This window comes from Chiloscyllium plagiosum, unplaced genomic scaffold (genome assembly GCF_037043375.1).
Source record: "Chiloscyllium plagiosum isolate Xiang-an unplaced genomic scaffold, Cpla_swu_hap1 HiC_scaffold_23, whole genome shotgun sequence".
NCBI lineage: Eukaryota > Metazoa > Chordata > Chondrichthyes > Orectolobiformes > Hemiscylliidae > Chiloscyllium > Chiloscyllium plagiosum.
The window spans coordinates 12,118,662-12,139,217 of record NW_028270161.1 but is presented as its reverse complement, the minus strand read 5'-3'; the positions used below and the strand labels follow the sequence as shown (position 1 = coordinate 12,139,217).

The 20,556-nt window shown below is 43.2% G+C and overlaps 1 protein-coding gene across 21 annotated transcripts in view; it reads right to left on the bottom strand.

Moving 5' to 3' along the window:
• The window catches only part of celf2 (cugbp, Elav-like family member 2), a 1,014,614-nt gene that overhangs the window by 192,097 nt on the left and 801,961 nt on the right, over positions 1-20,556 (bottom strand). The gene's annotated exons all lie outside the window — the stretch shown is intronic.

Genomic DNA, 20,556 nt, shown 5'->3' with positions numbered 1-20,556 from the left:
GTAAGGTACCCTTCGATCCCTTTAATTCTAAGAAGTATATCAGGAATGTACAGAAATGTCACCACTTGGCTGATGTCAACTGGAGTGTGCAATTATTCTCAATGATTGAGAGAAGGAGAAATGTTGGTATCATGCAAGAGCTTTAGGATTCTGGTGTAACCTTGCATAGATATCAGAGAGATGCACCATACTGGGCATAAATAGCAATGTGGGAGGAGATAGTTAGAGACAAGCATGTGAGATAGATAGAGCAAATCACATGTAGAGGAGAATCCCTTTACAATGTAGCAGGCATAATATATCTCAGATTACCACAAACATTAATATTTAGTATTAATGTGCAATAAACAAGAGTTCTAAAGAAACCTAAAGATAGTTCTCGACCTTTCCTTCTCATCAACCAATTTGCCTTGAACTGAAACTTGCATAGTTTTGTATAGACCTACACAACAAAAAAAAATCAAAGAGTTCATCTTTATCTTTTGGATGTGATTATCAGTGGCAAGACCACTATTCATCCCTAATCCCCAGGAGAAGTTGGTGGTTAGAGCATCACCTTTCTCAGTTATTCCATTCAGGCAAGAAACCAGGATTGGGTCAGACTGAAATTTTGATCCTCTGGCATCTGTAACCCCTTCCCACTGATAACCAGCCCGGCCTGGGCAGGTGATTGGCTTTGATATCCTGAGGCCTCTTCAGCCATTGCAGTGGGGGGGGGGGGGTCACAAGAATGGGAGGGGCCATTCTACCCCTCAGAACATATTCTCTCAAAATTTGACAAGACGACGACTGATGTCTACCCTAGCCCCATACCTCATACACAAGCCCTGCAAATATCTATTCAAATGTTTCCAGCATTATTGTTTTTATTCCTATCAGACGTTGGAATGCCTTTTGCACCTGTATTCTTTTTAATAATTCTGTGCACATGAAGCTCAAATTCTCTTTGGACCTGCACTATTCTTACCTTTCTCACCATCTAGAAAAATAAACCTCATATTTATTCCTTTTTTGCTAAAATTAAAAGGAATATCTTCACAGTTAGCTACATTGAAAGCTGTCTGCCTCAATTTTGCCCTCTCACTGAATCAATGTTTTTCTTTGTGATGTCATGCTCCCATCCACACTGCTTAGTATGCTGCTTAAATAATGTCAAAGTTGGCAAGTTTCCCTTCTCTTGACTCAGTCGTCTTAAAGTCAAAGCTGATCCTCTGTTGTCTATCAGGCAGAGTGAAGACACTATGCTCCCATGTAAAAGCAAGCTGCTGTCTTGGTTTACATGTGGAGAACAGGGCACTGTGAGGAAGTGGGCTTTTATTCCATACCTGCAGAAGTGGACTCCATTTTAGGAGAAGACAGTGGAGGTGGGGAGGAAAGAATTAAGGGGGTTTAAAAATACCTAATGTGGAAATTATGGATTCGCAAAGTCTCTCAGGATATAAACACAAATCCAAATGGCACTGAGAATCTTTCAGCAAGAGGTGCAGCATTTCAATTAATGCAGCGGACAATTCAACAATGCAGGAAAAAATCTGTTCAGGTTCTGCTGCCAGAGGCTTACGCAGCATCAAATATCCCTCCATCCTCTCAAACAGCCCATTCTGCCATGACCCCCCTCTGTTAAAAGGGAAACCAATGGATTATAGTGTGCCATTGTTCCGATTTACAACAGCAGATGCCTTCCTAACACTCTGGCATTAATAAGGGCAGTGAACGTCAGCTGTGCCAGTAGATCCCAGTGCTTATCAAAGCTACTGTGGATGCAGTCTTGCAAAGCAAAGTATTCCTGTGGAAATGCAATGAATCAAAGGCCAATCTACATCGAACAGACCATTGTAATTTACTCTTGGGAGTGTTTATTATCTTGACGAGGCAGGGCTACACAAGATAAAGCCATTCAAAGTGACTGATTTCTAGACACTCTGATTCATCCTACGTCAAGGGCTTGGAGATTACTAAATGAGGGACTCAATTTCACTGTACTTCCACAAGAGCTTTGTAGAGGGAGACGGGCTACATTTCAGAATGAAGACATTCAAAATGCTATTATGCTACCAATTTTGGGTTAATAATGAGCCTAGTTTTTTCTCGCCACGCTTCTTGGCAGAAGGACAATACCCGTGGTCTCTTGAGACTGCTTCGAGGCAATGTGTGCGAAGGATGTGAGAGATAAATGTTTTGTACAGAATGTAGAAACCAATTCACGTAAAATGCGAGATGAATGGAAAATATGAATAGCATTTGCTTTCTGGAGTGGACCCGGCAACAACCATTTGTGAAAGAATAGATTTGCAAATTTCAAGCACCCAGCTATTCAGTTTCTAAATGCTGTACACTCCCAAATGCTCACACTGAAGCAAATGGCATGATGCCACATCGACTCCAAGTCAGAAACATATTTATTTGTCACTGCATGGAATGTATCAAAACTGTGTTGACATTTGTTGTGCACAACAATGTGGGAAAGTGTAAGCTTTGATAGAATCTCGAAGGACAGTTATAATTCATTAGAGATTAGCTGCATCAAAGATAGCTTTCATTCGCAGTCTGTCTAGCTTTCTTCCTCGTGTACTCCCTCAGAGCTCCTAGGCTGATTTTTCGTTCTTTGGTTCATCCTGGTGATGTCCGTCCCTCTGGACAAGTAGGTTAAATTTCCTGAACCCTGCAGAGATACACTCCCCCCATCGCCGGTGTGATACTGGGGAAGCACAGCAGGTCAGGCAGCATCCGAGGAGCAGGAGAATTGATGTTTCGGGTATAAGAATGGCTTATGCCCAAAATGTTAATTATCCTGCTCCTCGGATGCTGCCTGACCTGCTGTGCTTTTCCAGCACCACACTCTCGCCTTTGATCTCCAATATCTGCAGCCCCATCAAACCTGATCATCAAATAATATAAGTGCAAAAACTAAAGGGCATAGGTTTAGGGTGAGAGGAGACAGATTTAAAAGGCACCTAAGGGACGACTTTTTCAGGCAGAGGGTGATGCATGTATGGAATGCGCTGCCAGAGGAAGGGATTGACGCTGATACAATTACAACATTTACAAGGATTTACAGGGATATGGGCCAAGTGCTAGCAAAAGGGACTAGATTAGTTTAGGGTATCTGGTTGGCATGGACGAGTCCGACCAAAGGGTCTTTTTCTGTGCTGTACATCTCTATGACTCTAATCCAACTGTGCTGGGGATGGTAAGGTGAGTGAAGTGTGTGTGAATGTGTAAGTGAGTGTGAGAGTGGGAGAGTGCATGTGTGTACGCGCCTGTGCATGTGAGTGAGAAAAAAAGAGTATGAGTGAAAGAGTATGAGAGCAAGAGAGTGAGTGAAAGTGTGTATGTGAGCATATAAGTGAGCACGAGTGTGTATGCGAATGTGTGAGAGAAAGAATGAGGGAGAGTGCATCAGATAAAGAGAGAAAAATGAGTGAGAAAGAGACTGAGTGATAGTGGTGAGAGAATGAGTGTGAGAAAGAGGATGAGGGTGAGAGCAAGCATGTGAGTGAGACAGCGAGATGATGAACGACAGAGTGAAACAGCAAGTGACAGAGTGAGAATGTGAGCAAGAGAGTAAGAGAATGAGTAACAGAGTGAGAAAATGAGAGAGTGAGTGATAACAGTGGGAAACTTTTAGCTAACCTCTCTCTTTTCGTAGCACAAGGACACTTCAATTCATGTTCTAGTATCTGTGCTGTCAGTTACACTGAGATTAGCCAGGCCAGTCTCAGGATGAAGCATTGCTGAAAACCTGGATATTAATTGTTTCTAGATAAGGAGGGAATCTGAAGCTGGTTCAGGATGGGTGCTGGTCATACAGACCACGCACCACAGAAAGCACTCACAGCTATTCACCAATGAGCAGTGCAGGCAGCTACCCATTTTAAACTGTAATGTAATCCTATAACAGATGAGAGGAATTCTGAAGGCACAGTCAGACTCAAATTCACATTTTTCATTCGCAAAGTCATCGCCAAATGGTACAGCATTGACCTTCCTCCAAAGAAAATCATCAGCCCTCAAACAATGAACCAAATTCTCCAAGGCCCAACACTGTCTATAAATCTGAAGGTTACAGGAAAGAAGACCACCTGGAATCACTGTGATGGTTCTCCTGTATGAGACGGGTTGAACAAGGCAGTAATGGTGCAAGCATCAAGAGATCATTCCCACAACCTGACCACCCTGGGCTTCTTCCCTGTTCTTTGGATTACCACCTCCCTTTCTCTGCGTAAGTTTCTGCTACTTTGATGGTAACCACTATAGACTTTGCTTCTCCAAACTCGTAGGATTTTTTTGCTAGACTATTAATCCAGAAACCTGAGGAGCCGTGTTCAATCCCACCATGGCAGATGCTGCAAGTTGAATTTTCATAAAAATCTATCTAATCATGACCATAAAACTGTTTTCCATTGTTGGCAAAACCAATTTGGTTCACCAATGCCCTTTACGGAAGGAAATCTGCTATTCTTACCAGGTTGGGCCTATATGAGATTTCAGATCCACAGCGATGTGGTTGACTCTTAACTGCCCTCTGGGCAATAAAGTGAAGGGAACTAAATGCTGATCTAGCAGGATGCTCTCATCCTGTGAATGATTATTAGGAAAAGTAAGCGAAAGTGAGGACTGCAGATGCTGGAGATCAGAGTTGAAAGTGTGGTGTGGGAAAAGCACAGCAAGTCAGGCAGCAACCGAGGAGCAGGAGAATCGACGTTTCAGGCAAAGCCCTTCATCAGGAATGAGGCTGTGAGCAGAGGGTGTGGTGAGATAAATGGGAGGGGGGTGGGGCTGGGGGGGGCGGGGTGGGAAGATAGCTGAGAGTGCGATAGGTAGATAGAGATGGGGGTAATGGTGATAGGTCGGAGAGGAGGGTGGGGTGGATAGGCTGGAAGGAAGATGGACAGGTAAGACAGGTCACGAGGGCGGTGCTGAGCTGGAAAGTTGGAACTGGGGTAAGGTGGGGGGAGGGGAAATGAGGGAACTGGTGAAGTTCCATGTGGTTGGAGTGTCCCAAGGTGGGACATGAGGTGTTCTTCCTCCAGGTGTCGGGTGGTTAGGGAGTGGCAAGGAGGCTCAGGACCTGCATGTCATTGGCGGAGTGGGAGGAGAAGTTGAAGTGTTCAGCCACTGGGCAGTGAGGTTGGTTGGTGTGCGGGTGTCCTGGAGATGTTGTCTGAAGCGCTCTGCAAGTAGGAACTAATCAAGCTGGCATACAAACACATATGTCTTTGAAAACATGTGTATGACCAGCACGTACCACCAATGAATCAGTACCGTTTATTTAGAAATGTATTAAGATTATTTTAGAAATAAAAGACCAACATTAAATAAAACATCACATTCAATGGTCTGAAAACATGGCAGCCCCAAGTTCTATTGGCAGTTACTGCCTGAGCAATGCTTATGACTACTTGGAAGAAGATAGTCAATAGGAAGATGGCCCAACTCAAAGGATTGTGTACAATACTTGCAGAGTCTTTTACCTCTGCTACCCAATGTGGAAAATTGTTTAAAATGTTTGCCTTAATTTCTATGAAAGTGAACTTGGAGATCATCAGATAGTAAGTTGCTGCTCTCCAGTTTGAGCCCATTTTACAGTCAAGGGCTTGACTTATAGAGTCACAGAGCACACAACAAACTGTTCGGTCCAACTCATCCATGCTGACCAAGTTTCCCAGTCTAAGCTAGTTCCACTTGCCTGCATTTGGCCCATATCCCTCTAAACTGCTCATTCATGTACCTCTCCAAATGTCTTGTAAATATTGTAACTGTACCTGCATCGACCACTTCCTCTGGCAGCTCATTGTGGGGAAAACCTTCCCCGTCAAATTCATTTTAAATCTTTCTTCTCTCATCTTAAAAGTATGCCCTAGTTTTGAACTCCCCTACATTGGAGAAAAAAAAACCTTTGCTATTCTTCTTAACTATATCTCTCATGACTTTATAAACCTCTGAGATATCCCCTCAGCCTTCAAGGAATAAAATCCCTGCTTGTTTGGCCTCTTCACATAACTCCAACCCTCCATTCCTGGCAATATCCTTGTAAATCTTTTCTGAACCCTCTCCAATTTAATATCATCCTTCTTATAGCAGACCAAAACTGTACACAAAAGTAGCCTCACCAATGTCCTGTACAACCTTAACATGATGTCCCAACTCAAAAAGGTCTGAGCAATGAAGGCAAGCATGCTAAATGCCTTCTTACAACCCTGGTGAAGAACTATGTACCTGAACCCTAGGGGTCTCTGTTCAATAACACTCTCCAGGGTTCTTGAAGTAGTGAGATTGTGCAGCTCACAGTTGTCTTTTTGTGTGAGACAGAGAGCGAGAGCGAGAGCGAGAATGTTGTGCTCCATAGTAAATATACCAGTCTTGTGCAGTTCCAGTTGGCAATGATTTCAGCTTGAGAACTGCTGAAGCTTCCACATGCTCACTGCGACACACACACACACACACACACACACACACACACCTGTCCAGATTTGGTACAGGAAAGAAACACAAGCATTTACTCTTCCAAGTACAATGCTTGCTTTTGTGTAGTAGGGATAATTCTGGGCTGGTGCAAGGAAGTAAAAAAAAAAATCCCCCAACTCAGTGCAGGACCAGAAACGTGACTCACTTTGTAATTGACGCAACACACAAAAGAGATAATAAGACACACACGAGGGCTGATTTGACAAACCTGTACTACCCATTGAGGCACACGGCCCAAGCCTCTATTCAAATCACTCGATTCAGAGTGTCAAGGTACGCCATGGTGATCTTATGCCTTGCCTTCATTGAGGGCATGTCTTCATGGAATTGACACTGCATATCCTCCAACCACTTCTCCCCTTTATTTCTTCGCTAATTCCTTCCTTCCGTTTTAAGACTGCGTCTAAGCTTCGCCAGCCCAACTCTGGCCTTTAGGGTCATCCAGTTTCTGTCTGTCTGACATGGATACAATCGTGTCACCTAGATTTGTGGTTGTATTTCTGCACGTATTAGCACAGGATGTCAGTGGCTGCTTTGTTTCTATCAGCTGACATGATCTTTTGTAAACTTGAATAAAGGATTCTCAGTTTATCCTCAGTGTTGCTATTCTACTTTATTCTGGTGGGTTTTGTTTGAAGGGGTGGTTCAGCTGGAATGGGGGTGGCAACCATTAACTTAAGATCAACCAATTCTGTACAGCAAGGCTTGCCCAAAATTGACGGAAAATAACTGACTCACTTGACATGTATACTGCGGACCACTTTCTAGCTTGGAGTCTGACACTAAAGCAATTCAAGTGATGCCATTGCTGCACACTGTCGGGCCAATCTAGACTTCCAGCCTCTCCCCCCTCTCCTCCCCCCCCTCCCCATCTCTGAGTGGGCAGTTACAGGGGTCTCCCTCCTCTCTGCCAAAATTTTCGGGTGTCCCCTAGACTCCACCAATAAAAAGGATAGCCTCAGAGGACCATACCACTGCTCAATCCTTAGAGACAGAGAGAGAGAGAGATGTCAGGAAGTAGTTTAACCCTGAGGTCATCACATCTCAGTTGAAGGGCAGGATTGATTAAATGGGGCAATTATGGGGCAAGTTCATAGCACCCCGAACTGGCAACACAAGTGGGTAAAGTAGTAAAGGGGACGTACAGCAGGTTTGCCTTCACTGGCCAGGGCATTGAGTATAAAAATTTCCAAGTCACGTCGTAGCTGTGTAAAACTTTAGTCAGGCCACATTTGGAGAGTATTGTATGCAGTTCTGGTTGTCGCATTACAGGAAGGATGTGGAGGCTTTGGAGAAGGTGCAGAGGAGGTTTACCAGGATGTTGCCTGCAATGGAGTGTATTCGCTCTAAGGAGAGGCTGGAGAAACTAAGCTTGTTTTCACTCGAGCGTCGGAGGCTGAGGGGTGACCCGAATGGAAGTATATTAAAATTACAAGAGGCACTGATAGGGTGAATGGCCAGAGTCTTTACCCCAGGGTCAAAACTTCAAATCCTAGGGGGCACAGGTTTAAGGCAAGGCAAAAGTTTGAAGGAGACATGTAAGGGAAATTTGTTTTACATAAGGGATGATGGGTGCCTGCAACAAACGGACAGGGAAGGCAGGTGAAGCAGATATGAGAGCAATGTTTAAGCAGCATTTAGACAGACATGAACAGGCAGAGAATAGAGGGACATGGACGGATGGGATTAGTTTATAAGGGCATCATGGTCAGCACAGACGCGGTGGGCTGAAGGGCCTGTTTTGCTGATGTATCATTCTATAACATAGTTACAAATCACACTGCACCAGGTTATAGTCCAACAGGTTTAATTGGAAGCACTGTTGGACTATAACCTGGTGTTGTGTGATTTGTAACTTTGTCCACCTCAGTCCAACACCGGCATCTTCAAATCATTCTATAACATGTGTCATTATACTGGTGGATGTTAAAAGAATGTCTTGCACTTATAGATCCCCTTTCACAAAAACCTCAGAACTCTCCAATGACATACTCCTGAGGTTTTGACACTGTTGCCATTTATGGGAACTAACTTGCACACAGAAATCTCATACAACCAGCAAAGTGAAAATGCCCAATAATCTGTTATAAGGATGTTGGCTGAGGGATACGTATTGGCTAGCACACCAGGGAGCAGCAGAAACTTTGCCCTTCCCCTAAGAGGGGAAACAATGCCTTAGCTTAACAGCTCATCTAAGAGACAGCACTTCTAACAGAACAGCATGTCCTCAGCACATCACTAGAGAGTGAGCTGACAGTTTGTGTTCGCATCTCTGGAATATGGCTTGAAGTCACAGTCTTGGCCAGGATGTAGGAAAGCTACCAAATAATTTCAGTCAAGAAAGGATAACAGGTCTGAGGAAGCCAACACGATCATCACAGCATATTGGAGCTAGAAGTCTCTGTCTTGATGTTTTTTATTTCTCTCTTGCCTCTTGGATTACATTGAAGTGGCTTACAGAGGAGTTCTCTGTACAGTGTATGTGCATTGATCAGCATATTAGTAAAGGTTGAGAGTCCCTATCTCTGAGCCAGGAGCTCCATGTTCAAATCCTACCTGCTCCAAAGTAATGTAATAATATTTCTGAACAAGTAGACTGGCACAGCCTTTACTCAGAGATAGTTTCCAATCTTGCAGAGTTCCTGAAATACAACAGGTTGGGCTGTTTAACAAACTCCACTAACTGAAGGATGACTGAAGGAAGTAATGAATGGGGTATCTTGTTTGTACTAGAGAGTGACTGTTTCTCACCTTGTTTAAATTAAGGACAGGAGAAAGCCTGTTCTGTCATTCACTTTAATGGCAGCCAACGTCTTTACATATGCTCGCCTTTGTTCCCCATCCCTTAATACCCTCATGTAACAGAACATCTGTCGATCTCAAGTTTGAACTTTTCATGCTCTTTGGGGAGCTCCGCATTTCCATAGGCTGACTAAAAGGTTCCACCTCCTTACTCTGAACTCCATCCAAACTCACTGGGCACAAGGGGTCTGGAAGGTTATAAATTTGCAGAACCCATCCCAAAATAACCCCTCAATCATCCAGTCAGAGGCCAGTCTGTTAAAAGCATTAAACAAGATCTCAATTATACTCAGAGAATTGACTGCGAAAGCTGTTTGCTTTCAGTCACTTCAATCCTAGTCCGACCTCCCAGCACGACTGTGTATTCTCTTAATACTGAAACCTGGAGCCTGTCCCAGATGTGGAGGAGTGTAGGACAGTGAACTGTCATCTGAAAGTTGGGGAATTAGGATCACAAAGGTCTGGTGAATTCTTTTATCATCAGTTTCAGGAGAGTCTGGAGACAGGATTTCTGTTCTGAAGTGATATCCATTAGCTTTACATTCAGCAAGGACCCCAGTGGTAAATGATTTGGCAAAATGCCTGATGAGTGAGTTTGTAATTCTGTGACAACCTATTTAGCTTCAAGCTTGAATTTTCCGTTTTGTGAATGAATGTGTGTGAGTGCGCGTTTGCATGTGTGTATGCATGACTATGTGCATGTATGTGTGTATGTACGTGTGGTGCACATACACGTATGTGCCATTATGTGCATGTGTACATGCATTATATGCTTGTGTATACAGGTTCAATCAACATATTTCTGTTCCAACTTCATTTTTGTAAACGCAAAATAAATCTTGTTTGCAAAGACGAAAGGTTTTGTGCAGCTTCTCTCTCCAATGTTCCAATTGTAATGGACTTTGATTAAAAGTCACATTTTGTCAACTATATTCTGCTTATCATTGGAAATTGCAACTCTTTCAGACTTAGCCTTGTGCTTCGCCCACACTGTACCTTGTCCTTTTCCTGGCTCTCATAATGCAAGGAACTGACAGTAACAATAAAGCAGCTTTTCAACCTTCACAGAAATGTGTAACAACAGACGATTGTGCTGCACAGACAAAGACATTTTCCATCAGCTTCTTCAAAGTGTTTTTGCTGCTTTTGCTTTAGGACAGAGAAAAAAAAACACTTTTGTCACATTCCCAATTGTTGCTGGAGTTAAAATGGTTGTTCTTTGATTGAGCAGAGAACACAGGCCCTGATTAGAACACATTGGACTGGATGTCAGCTACTCAAGTGTGGAAAAAACTGTCGTAATGTTTATTGCAACTATTAGCATCTTCAAGTTCCTTTCAGAAGCTGCAGCCCATGAATTCCTCAAGAATTATTTTGAGGAGTGTATTAATTCACTGCACTTGATGCAGTACACAGGTTTTCAATGCACATTAAGACTTACTCCAACAGCCAAGTGGATCATTTGCACCCATGAGTCCATTTACTCAAAATACCCCATTCAATCCCCACTGACCCATCTTCCTCCTGGTGTTCTCTTCTGAAGAACCATATCACGTTTGAGCAGCAAGTGAGGCTCGGATGTGTTGGCATGGCTTTCAACCCAAAGCCTACTGCCTCCATCTGTCCCACTAAAAACCACACTCTACTTTGACTCTCCAATATCCTTTCTGCCAGACTAATTTTAAAAGAGCAAAACAATTTTGTTAAAATCCCCAAATGATTGTTTCCTAGATTATCCCATAATTTCAAGAGTACTCTTTGCCAAGCCCATGATAAGCAGCTACAGATGAATTCCATTTAGAGTACATCAGCATATCACAAGGTCTCCTCTCAATTCACTAAACCCTGGTGTTGCTTTATTAACATGGGGAGGCTTAAGAGAACATTTTATTTGCCTCCTTATATAATGTCTAGGTTGACAGCTGTGGTCACAGTAATGGACAGACATCAAAAGATGTGTGAAAGGGGCTTTATCCTCTTGATTATTCTCTCTATGATAATGCATAACATTGCTCTCTCCTTATCCCTTCTAATGTCTGCCTATGATTAAGCAGCCAATCATTCCAGTTTTTAGTGTTGATACCAAAATGCTGCCGATCAAGGTTCTACTTTTCAAGATACTTTTTGCTCAAATCTGGGATTTACTGTCAACAGTCTTCAGACTTTTCCTTCAGCACTCTTTCTGTTCTTTCCTAAATTGTGTGGGGGTGACTGACAAGGCCAGCATTTGTTGCCTGTCCTGGAGGAGTCACTGCCTTGAACTGCTGTAGCCTTTGGCACGCAGGGTCACCCACAGTGACGTTAAGGAAAGTGTTCCAAGATTTTGGCCCAGTGACGTTGAAAGGACAGTGATATACTTCTATGTTAGGACAGTACTCTGCTGGGGGGGTATCTTGCAGTTGGTGATGTTCCAATGCAACTATTGACCTTATGTTTCTAGGTGGCAGAGTGTATATGCTTGGAACGTGCTGTTGAAGGAGCTTTGACGAGTTGCTGCAGTGAATCTTGCAGATAGCGCACACACTGCAATGACTGGTGTGTCACTGGTGGAGAGTGTGGCCCATTTAAGCCTAGTTTACTTCTTTCTTTACAAATCTCGTCTAAAGTTGTCAATTTATGTTCAGGGTATAGTTCCATGAGCAGTAGGCTCTCATAGTAGATCATTTATAGGTAGACAATAGTCAAGTGGGATTATTGCTTGACTATTAATCTAGAGAGTCAAGTTATGTTCTGGGGATCTAACTTCAAATCCTGCCATGGTGCACGGTGGAATTTGAATTGAATATTTATCTGGAAATAAGAATGTAATGATGACCATGAAACCAATGTTAATTGTCAAGAAAAACCCATCTGGTTCACTAATGTTGTTTAGGAAAGGAAATCTGGGCAATTAGAGATGGACAGTAAGTGCTAGCATAGCCAGTGACACCCACCTCACGTGAATGAATTAAAAAAAAAATCCTATGCCCATGAGAGATGCCAGACTATTCTGGTCATTGGAGGCCATTACAGTCAAATGAGACCTGATTGTCCTATAATTTGTCCATACCCATATGACTTTGATCTTTCACTCAGAACCCTGGACATTAATCACAATCATGAGCAATGGCTGATTTTCTGACCAAAATATGATCAATAAACCAAGGATGAAACCAGGAGCTTCCCTGGTCAATGCTGGTAATCCACAGTGAAGCAAAGCTATGTGCAATATTTATAAGTAATTAGATTAGATTAGATTAGATTTTTTTTTTAGATTAGATTAGATTAGATTAGATTAGATTAGATTACAGTGTGGAAACAGGCCCTTCGGCCCAACAAGTCCACACCGACCCGCCGAAGCGAAACCCACCCATACCCCTACATTTACCCCTTACCTAACACTACGCGGACACGGGGAGAACGTGCAAACTCCACACAGTCAGTCGCCTGAGGCGGGAATTGAACCCGGGTCTCAGGCGCTGTGAGGCAGCAGTGCTAACCACTGTGCCACCGTGCCGCCCACTAAGGTGGAAGGTGAATATCTTCCATGATGACAGCTACACTTTCATACAGCTGTTTTGAAGATGGTGAGCCATCAATAACATGACCAAATGCAAGGGGAAACATCAACGGCAACTCAATATCCTGAGCTATCAGGCACTGACTGATAATAAAGCTGCCATGTTGGAATCCACACATGGACCCAGGCCAAAACAGTATCTAGGCAGGATATTCAGTTCCACCCCCCTCCCCACAAAATTCAACCCAACTCAGTATCTACAGCTATGGAAGAGCTGTTGTGATTGCTTTGCCTGGATGCTGCAGAAGTGGGTTCATTGTCAGAGCCGATGACACAAGTCCAACTTGTTATAACCAATCTGCAGCATCAATCAGGTGAATACAAATCTAACCTTACGTGGGCTTGTTTAGCCACTTACAGCCTTGTAAAGCAACGTGGAAAATAATATACACAGCCCCTCCAGCTATTTGAGTAACTTTCATCAGGATTTAACCGGAGGTGCTCAAAGAGAATCTGTTCAACACATGGAAGACATAGATTTGAGCATGATTGTCTTTCATTGAAACAGATGTCATTTTGTTTGTTTCTTAGCAATAAACTTGGAATTATGATTCCCAACAGACTCTGGCTGTGATTAACGGTTCAGAATACATCTGATTACACACCTGCTGGAATTTATAATATTTCAAAAAATCTATTGAAAACACCATGTTCCACCAATCTCTTGGCCTGTTCGTTAAGACATAAGTCAGTGCATAGTTCCTGTGGTATGGGATGATTTGGGGGGAGTATGGTGGTGTGGTGGAAATGCCACTGGACTAGCATTCCAGGGGTTCCAACTAATCATCACTCAGCACCTGGTGGAATTCAAATGCAATTTGCTTCAGAAAACAATTGGAATTTAAAGCTATCCTGAACGAGGGTCACTAGACACAAAACGTTAACTTTGTTTCTTTCTTCACAGATGCAGCCATAACTGCTGAGTTTCTCCAGCATTTCCTGTTCTTGCATGTTTGACGTTTGCAGCATCCACATGTCTTGGTTTTATCTCAGCAATGGTGAAACTGTCATTAAAAACTCATTGGGTTTAATCATGCCGTGTGGGGAAGCAAATCGGTCATCCTCATCTGCACGTGACTCCAGATTCATAGCAATATGGTTCATATATGGAATGCCTTTCCCTGATGACATCGTGGGTCAACTCACAGCAGGTGGAGTGCAGCAGTTCAAGAAAGCAGCTCACCACCCCCTTCTCAAGGGACAACTAGGAATGGGCAATAAATGCTGGGCCTAGTCAGTGATGCTCACATCCCACAAAAATGAATAAATACAAAAACAAACCATCCTCTGAAATGGCTCCAGGAAACACTCAGTTCAATGGCACCATGAGATGGGCAATGTCAAAGACATCAGACTTAAGACTTTTACAAAATGACTAGTACTTTGGCTGTCATGCATTTGGCATTAAGACCTGCCCCTATCCTGTTTTAATATGATATCTCCAGGAAGTGTCTTCTCGAGAGCAAACCACTAGTTTCAAAGCAACAGCGGGAAGCCAGGGTGATTTTCTTTCCTCACCATCGTCCTTCCCAACCCACTACCCCCAGCCTCCGTGGACCTTAACAACCCTGTCTCAGTGCCAAACACGATACCTACTGATTTACATGGATGTGGTGCTACATCAGCTGGTACATCTAGCAGCTGATCAAAGAGATTGCAAAAATTGAAGGACCTGCGTTATTATTGCACGTTTATGGAAAATCGTGGGGTTGCTCTGCATGGTTCCTGACATTTGAAATGGAGGGTTGTGATGTCATTCAAACGCACAATCATGAGGTAAAACAGCATTGCAAAGTTACAAACATCACATGACACCTTCCAGTGAGCACCAAGTTCAATTCCAGCAGTAGAAAACAGGATGAGAGCTTATATAGTTTATATTTATTTCTATAGCACCCTTAAATGTAGATAAACATCCACCAAAGGCACTGTGCAAGTGTGTGATTGGCCGAAATTCGATACCAAGATACTCAGGAGACGTTCGAATAGATAGCCAAAACATCTGGTTAACGTGGTAGGTTTTTATAAGTGCCTTAAAAGAATAGAGAGCTAGCAAAGTGGAAAGGAGAACTGGAGCGTTTGTGAGTGAGATACCTTAGGTCAGGGCCACTGATTAAACGGTTTATTAAAACAGCCTGCTTACAAGCCGATGATGGGCTTTTGGCCCAAAATGTTGACTTTCCTGCATCTCTGACGTTGTCTGACCTGCTGTGCTTTTCCAGCTCCACATTTTAGCAGCTACTTATGCATTATACTTTGCACCATGCATTAAACACATAGTGCAATATACAACACAGTATATACTGTACATTACATGGTGCATTAACTAATACACATTTGTTTTTTTTGTTTTACACCTATAATGGATGAAAATATGATAAATTACCTTACATATCTTGTCTACATAAATAATAAAAATGGCATCTGAGCAGCATTCACTCAATCAGGCTGTGAATGGCAACTCACGAGCTGAGAAAACAGCAGATCACGTCTGTGTTCCCACTCCATAGGACAGTCTGTCAGCTGTCTGCTTGCCACACTTACAGTTTAAAAAAAAACAAAGGGACGATTGTTAATTTTCCACTATCACAAAACCTATATTTAGGCTGTCATGTGAAATTTTCTTGATTGAACAAGTGTAATGAGATGGAAATGTAATCTAATTCAGTCGATTTACTTCAATGCAAAGTACAGATTTTTTATTACAAAATTACAGACTGGCTGGATGTAAAATGTAATAAGTACAATGTAATCCTCAGATATGCATTAAAGGGAAAGGTATCTTGAGGGTAAGTGCCACTCCTAACAGACTCTTGCCTTCTTGCGATTCCTCTTGCCCTTGAACACTCGGAGTCCTGGTTTAATTCTATTAATCTCACTTGCTCAAATGGGGAAGTGAGAGTTACTGCTGCATAATATAACACCAGCACTCACTCTCAGACATATGGCCTAGTGTCCAGGGCTGTTTCCTGGTCCTTAAAAACCTCCCTTCTTTTCCCTTGACTGCTCTTTCCTACATTTGAATGATTACTCACCCCAGTCCCCTCAGAATTATCAAGAATGTACAGCACAGAAACTGGCCGTTCAGATCAACTGCTGATGTTCACGTTCCACACAAAATGGGCAGCATGGTGGCTCAGTGGTTAGCACTGCAGCCTCGGGCAACTATCTGTGTGGAGTTTGCACATGCACATTCAGTGTCTGCGTGGGTTTCCTCCAGGTGCTATGGTTTCCTCCCACAGTCACAAAAGATGTGCAGGTTAGATGGATTGGCCATGCTTAATTGCCCATAGTGTTAGGTGCATAGTCAGGGGAAAGGTAGAGAAATAAGGGAATGGGTCTGGGTGAGATACTCTTCAGAGGGTCAGTGTGGACTTGTTGGGCGGAAGGACCTGTTTCCACACTGTAGGGATTCCAAAAAAAATACCCTCCCACTTACTCTTCATCTAACTCTATCAGCTTTTCCCTCTTTCCCTCTCATACACATCTCACTACCCCTTGAGATGCTATCTGTCCCAGTTATACACTGTAACAATGAAACCCACAGCCTTGAGTAACTAAAGTCCAAATTGCCATTCCACAAGGAGAAACAAAATGTCTCGTTTAGTAGTAAATTTAGGGATTCGACAGTGTACCTTAAAAGGTTTGTGACGATCCATTAGCAGTACAATTCATCAGTGGTTCACTCAACTTCTAGCAAGTTAGGAATTCGAGATCCCTTGGTTTGTCCAATTCTGGTCATTTGCATATTCCTGATTTTGCTCGCTTCACTGTTGGTGGCTGTGTCTTCATTTCTGGAATTCCCACTCTGATAATCTCAGGCTTTCTTTCCTCATTTAAGACCAACCTCTTTGATCAAAATTTCTGTCAGCTATCCTAACAGTGCATGTGGCTCAGTGCCAAATTTTGTTTGACAATGCTCCCGTGAGCTATATAAATATAATGCTATATAAATACAAGCAGTTGTTGTTAGTTCAAAGAGTTACACCATTTAGACATCATTATCTGCCTGGTGTCAGTTCAGATCAGTGGGTAGCAATTTCACCTCTAAAGCAAGACAGTTGTTGAGTGGATAGAAGCTGCAGTCTAGATGTAAGCATGTATGCTTGCTTTCCACATCAATACTATATTCAAAAATTATTACTGGAGATGATGGCCACTAAATAGAGTGTCTATGTGAATATAAAAGATCCTACAATCCATTCTAAACAGAAACAGTGGAAATGGCCTGAGATTGAACATGACAAAAATACACAAAGAGATTGCAAGAGCTTTTACAAGAATATGAAAAGGGAGAGGGTAGCTAAAGTGAGGGTTTGCCCATTAAAAGCAGAGACAAGAGAAACTACCATGGGAAATAAGGCAATGGTAGAGAAGTTGAGGAAGTATTTTGTTTGTCTCCACAATAAAAGGTCTCTTGGGTACCAACAGGAATGAGGAATGAAGATAATTCATATTAGCAAAGCAAAAAAAAACTGGGAGAAATTGAAAGGGCTCAAATGCAACAAACTCTTGACAGCCGACACACGAAGGTTCTAAAAGAGATTACTGCAGAGATACTGGAGGCAAAGGTTAAAACATCCCAAAATTCTCTCAAGGGAAAGTGAGCGGCTAGTTACTTGGATTGCAAGAATACGCTGTTTACTAAAGGGAGTGAAACTTGGAAATGTTGTTGTTGAGTATTTCTTGAGTGGAATCATACAAGGAACACAAAGTTAGCACACAGGTACAGCATGCAATTAGTAAAATACATTGAACTTTATCACAGGGGAATTCGATTAAAACAGTAAAAGAAATATTGCTATTATTGTACAAAGCCATGGTGAAATCACAAAACTGAGAGGCATGGATAGAATGCATAGCTGGAGTCTTTTTCCCCAGGGTAGAAATACCAATTACTAGGGAATAGAGGGTTAAGGCAAAAGGTAAAGCTTAAATGAGATGCCAGAGGCAAGCCTTTTTTTCCATTGACAGTGGTAAGTGCCTGGAATGCATTGCCAGAGGTGGTGGTAGGAGCAGATACAGTGGCAATGTTAAAGAGGCATCTTGACAAATTCATGAATAGGAAGGGAATAGAGGAATACAGACTGCGTAGAGGCAAAACACTTTTAGTTTAGAAAGGAGTCATGCATCAGTGTAGGTTTGATGGGCCAAAGGGTCTGATCCTAAACTGTACTGTTCTTTGTTCTTTTTGTATTACACTTAGAAAACCATGTCCGGTTTTGACTTCCTACCTAAGGAAGGATATCATTACATTGATGGTAGTAGGGGGAAGCTTCATCAGATTGGTCCTTCAGATGAGAAGGTCACTCTGCAGTCAGGCACAGAGTAAACTGGATTTATGTTCTCTAGGATACACAGAAGAATGAGGTTTAAGAGAATGAGAGGAAATGTCCTTGCAACATTTAAGATAATGAAGGGGATTTGCACAATTTGCACAGCTGGGAAATTTCGAACAATGGCACAGTTTCAGGAGAGGGGAGTTTGAATTGAAATGAAGAGAAAGACCACAAGATGTGAGAGCAGATGTGCGAGCGAGTTTTCTTGCCATATCTTACCAAACCCACTGCATTAATTGGTCCTCCCACTCTTATGGTGTGCAGTACATCCCCAATTTCCATCCTATTTTACTAGGCAGCATTCCCAGAGTTATTCAGCACTCACTGGAGATTCCTGGCACCTGTGCCATCTTTAAAAGGCCATTGTGCACACATGGTCACTCTGAGACTGCTCTGTATGGTTCCTGACATTCGCCCCAGTCATGGCAGACAGAGGGAAATCTGATACTCCCCGTTTAAAGGCAGGGTCCCGAAGGCTTTGCTGGATGAGGTGGTGCAGAGTTGGGATTTCCCCTTTCCCTATAACATCAGACCATGCCAGTCTGGTCTGGGCAGTCTCAACCATCTGGTGAAATGCCCGGCACCACAAGGAACAGGTCAATGGCCTTCTCCACTCCTGCATAGCTACCACCAGCTCCCCTCTGTTACCTCTCACACGTGCTTTCTCTGCGACTGTGCCCACGCCCCAACAAGGCTCGTGCTCTACCTTACTGTTACCTGTAACATCTTCAGCACTTCCCCTTATCCACCTAAAGTGCAACATCACCAACCTTAAACAGGCTTGCTGAGTCCTTCAATGGCAGTTGCCTGTACAGAATGCATCACTGAAACACAGAAGCATCCTGTGCATAGACTGGAGGAGGAGTGCCATGAGAGTTCTGTCACTTGGATGCAAAGGTCTGTGGGCATGGGGTGTGAATGGTCGGTGCACATAAACATCGCAAAGATGTTGGCGCACAGTGTCCAGTGAGGTGAACCCGGCAAGTAGCCGTTCTGGTTCCCATGTTGGGTTTCTGGTGGTCAGTTGGTATGGCAGGTTTGGCAAGATCACAATCCATGGTGAGTCGCGTTGCTAACAAGGCATTTAATGAGCAGGAGTGAGTGTCGAATGCAAACTGCCCACTGCCTTGAGAGAAGCTGGCCCCACCAGTGGAGAAAAGCACATAAGATGTGGCAAGTCAATCTCAATGCCAAGATGGACATCATCCCATTCTGCCACATGATAGCCCCCCACTCCGCCCAACGTCTTTTCCTCCTACAAGCTAATCAAGTTTTTTTTAGATTAGATTAGATTACAGTGTGGAAACAGGCCCTTCGGCCCAACAAGTCCACACCGACCGGCCGAAGTGAAACCCACCCATACCCCTACATTTACCCCTTACCTAACTCTACGGGCAATTTAGTATGGCCAATTCACCTGACCTGCACATCTTTGGACTGTGGGAGGAAACCGGAGCACCCGGAGGAAACCCACGCAGACACGGGGAGAATGTGCAAACTCCACACAGTCAGTCGCCTGAGGCGGGAATTGAACCCGGGTCTCTGGCGCTGTGAGGCAGCAGTGCTAACCACTGTGCCACCGTGCCGCCCAACTAAGAGAGGGGAGCAATACTCAAAATGGCTCATGCACAGGGCAAGACTGGTGGATGAGGGGCATAATAATGCAATAGGAGGAGCACTTTACAGAAATATTCCTGAAATCTACAGAGCCACGGCCAGACTTGGAAACAGTTTGGGCTCTTGTATAGCCCCACTGCACCCTCAGGGAAGAGTGGGGCTGTAGGCCAATAACACTGCAAACCTTCATCTCGAGTAACACAAGATCATGAACCAGCGTAATTCTACACTAGGTCACCTGTTATGATGGCAAGAAACTGGAATTTTGGTTTGGAGAACAGCCAGGAATTCAACTTTTATTTTTAAGCTCCAACGCTCTAATGGGACACATTGTCAGCATTTCAGCATTAAACTTGCTCTGGAAAGGGCTTAAATGAAGGGGCACAAGGATGACTGGATAACTATGGTCTTTAGATTGTCAGCACTCTTGACTTGATCTATCTATTGTAAGCAAGTTCTCATTTGTTTGCATCCCCAGAAATCTAAACTTATTTGGAAGGGAATTTCTCCCTTATTTCCCTTCAGCACAATGGATCCAAGATGTGAAGGCTTGGTGATGGTCCCAAAGGTTTGTAATGTATGAAATAAAAAGGTACAGGAGGGGCTAATAACAAAACTAATTAAGACATAATTACTGACTTTAATTTAAACAGCACTGATTTCTAAAAGTAAGGAAGACTTGCATTATGCAGCATTTTTCACAGCCACCAGATGTCTTTATAGTCAATGACATACATTTGGAGGCTTTTTCACTATAGCAGTGTGGTAGTT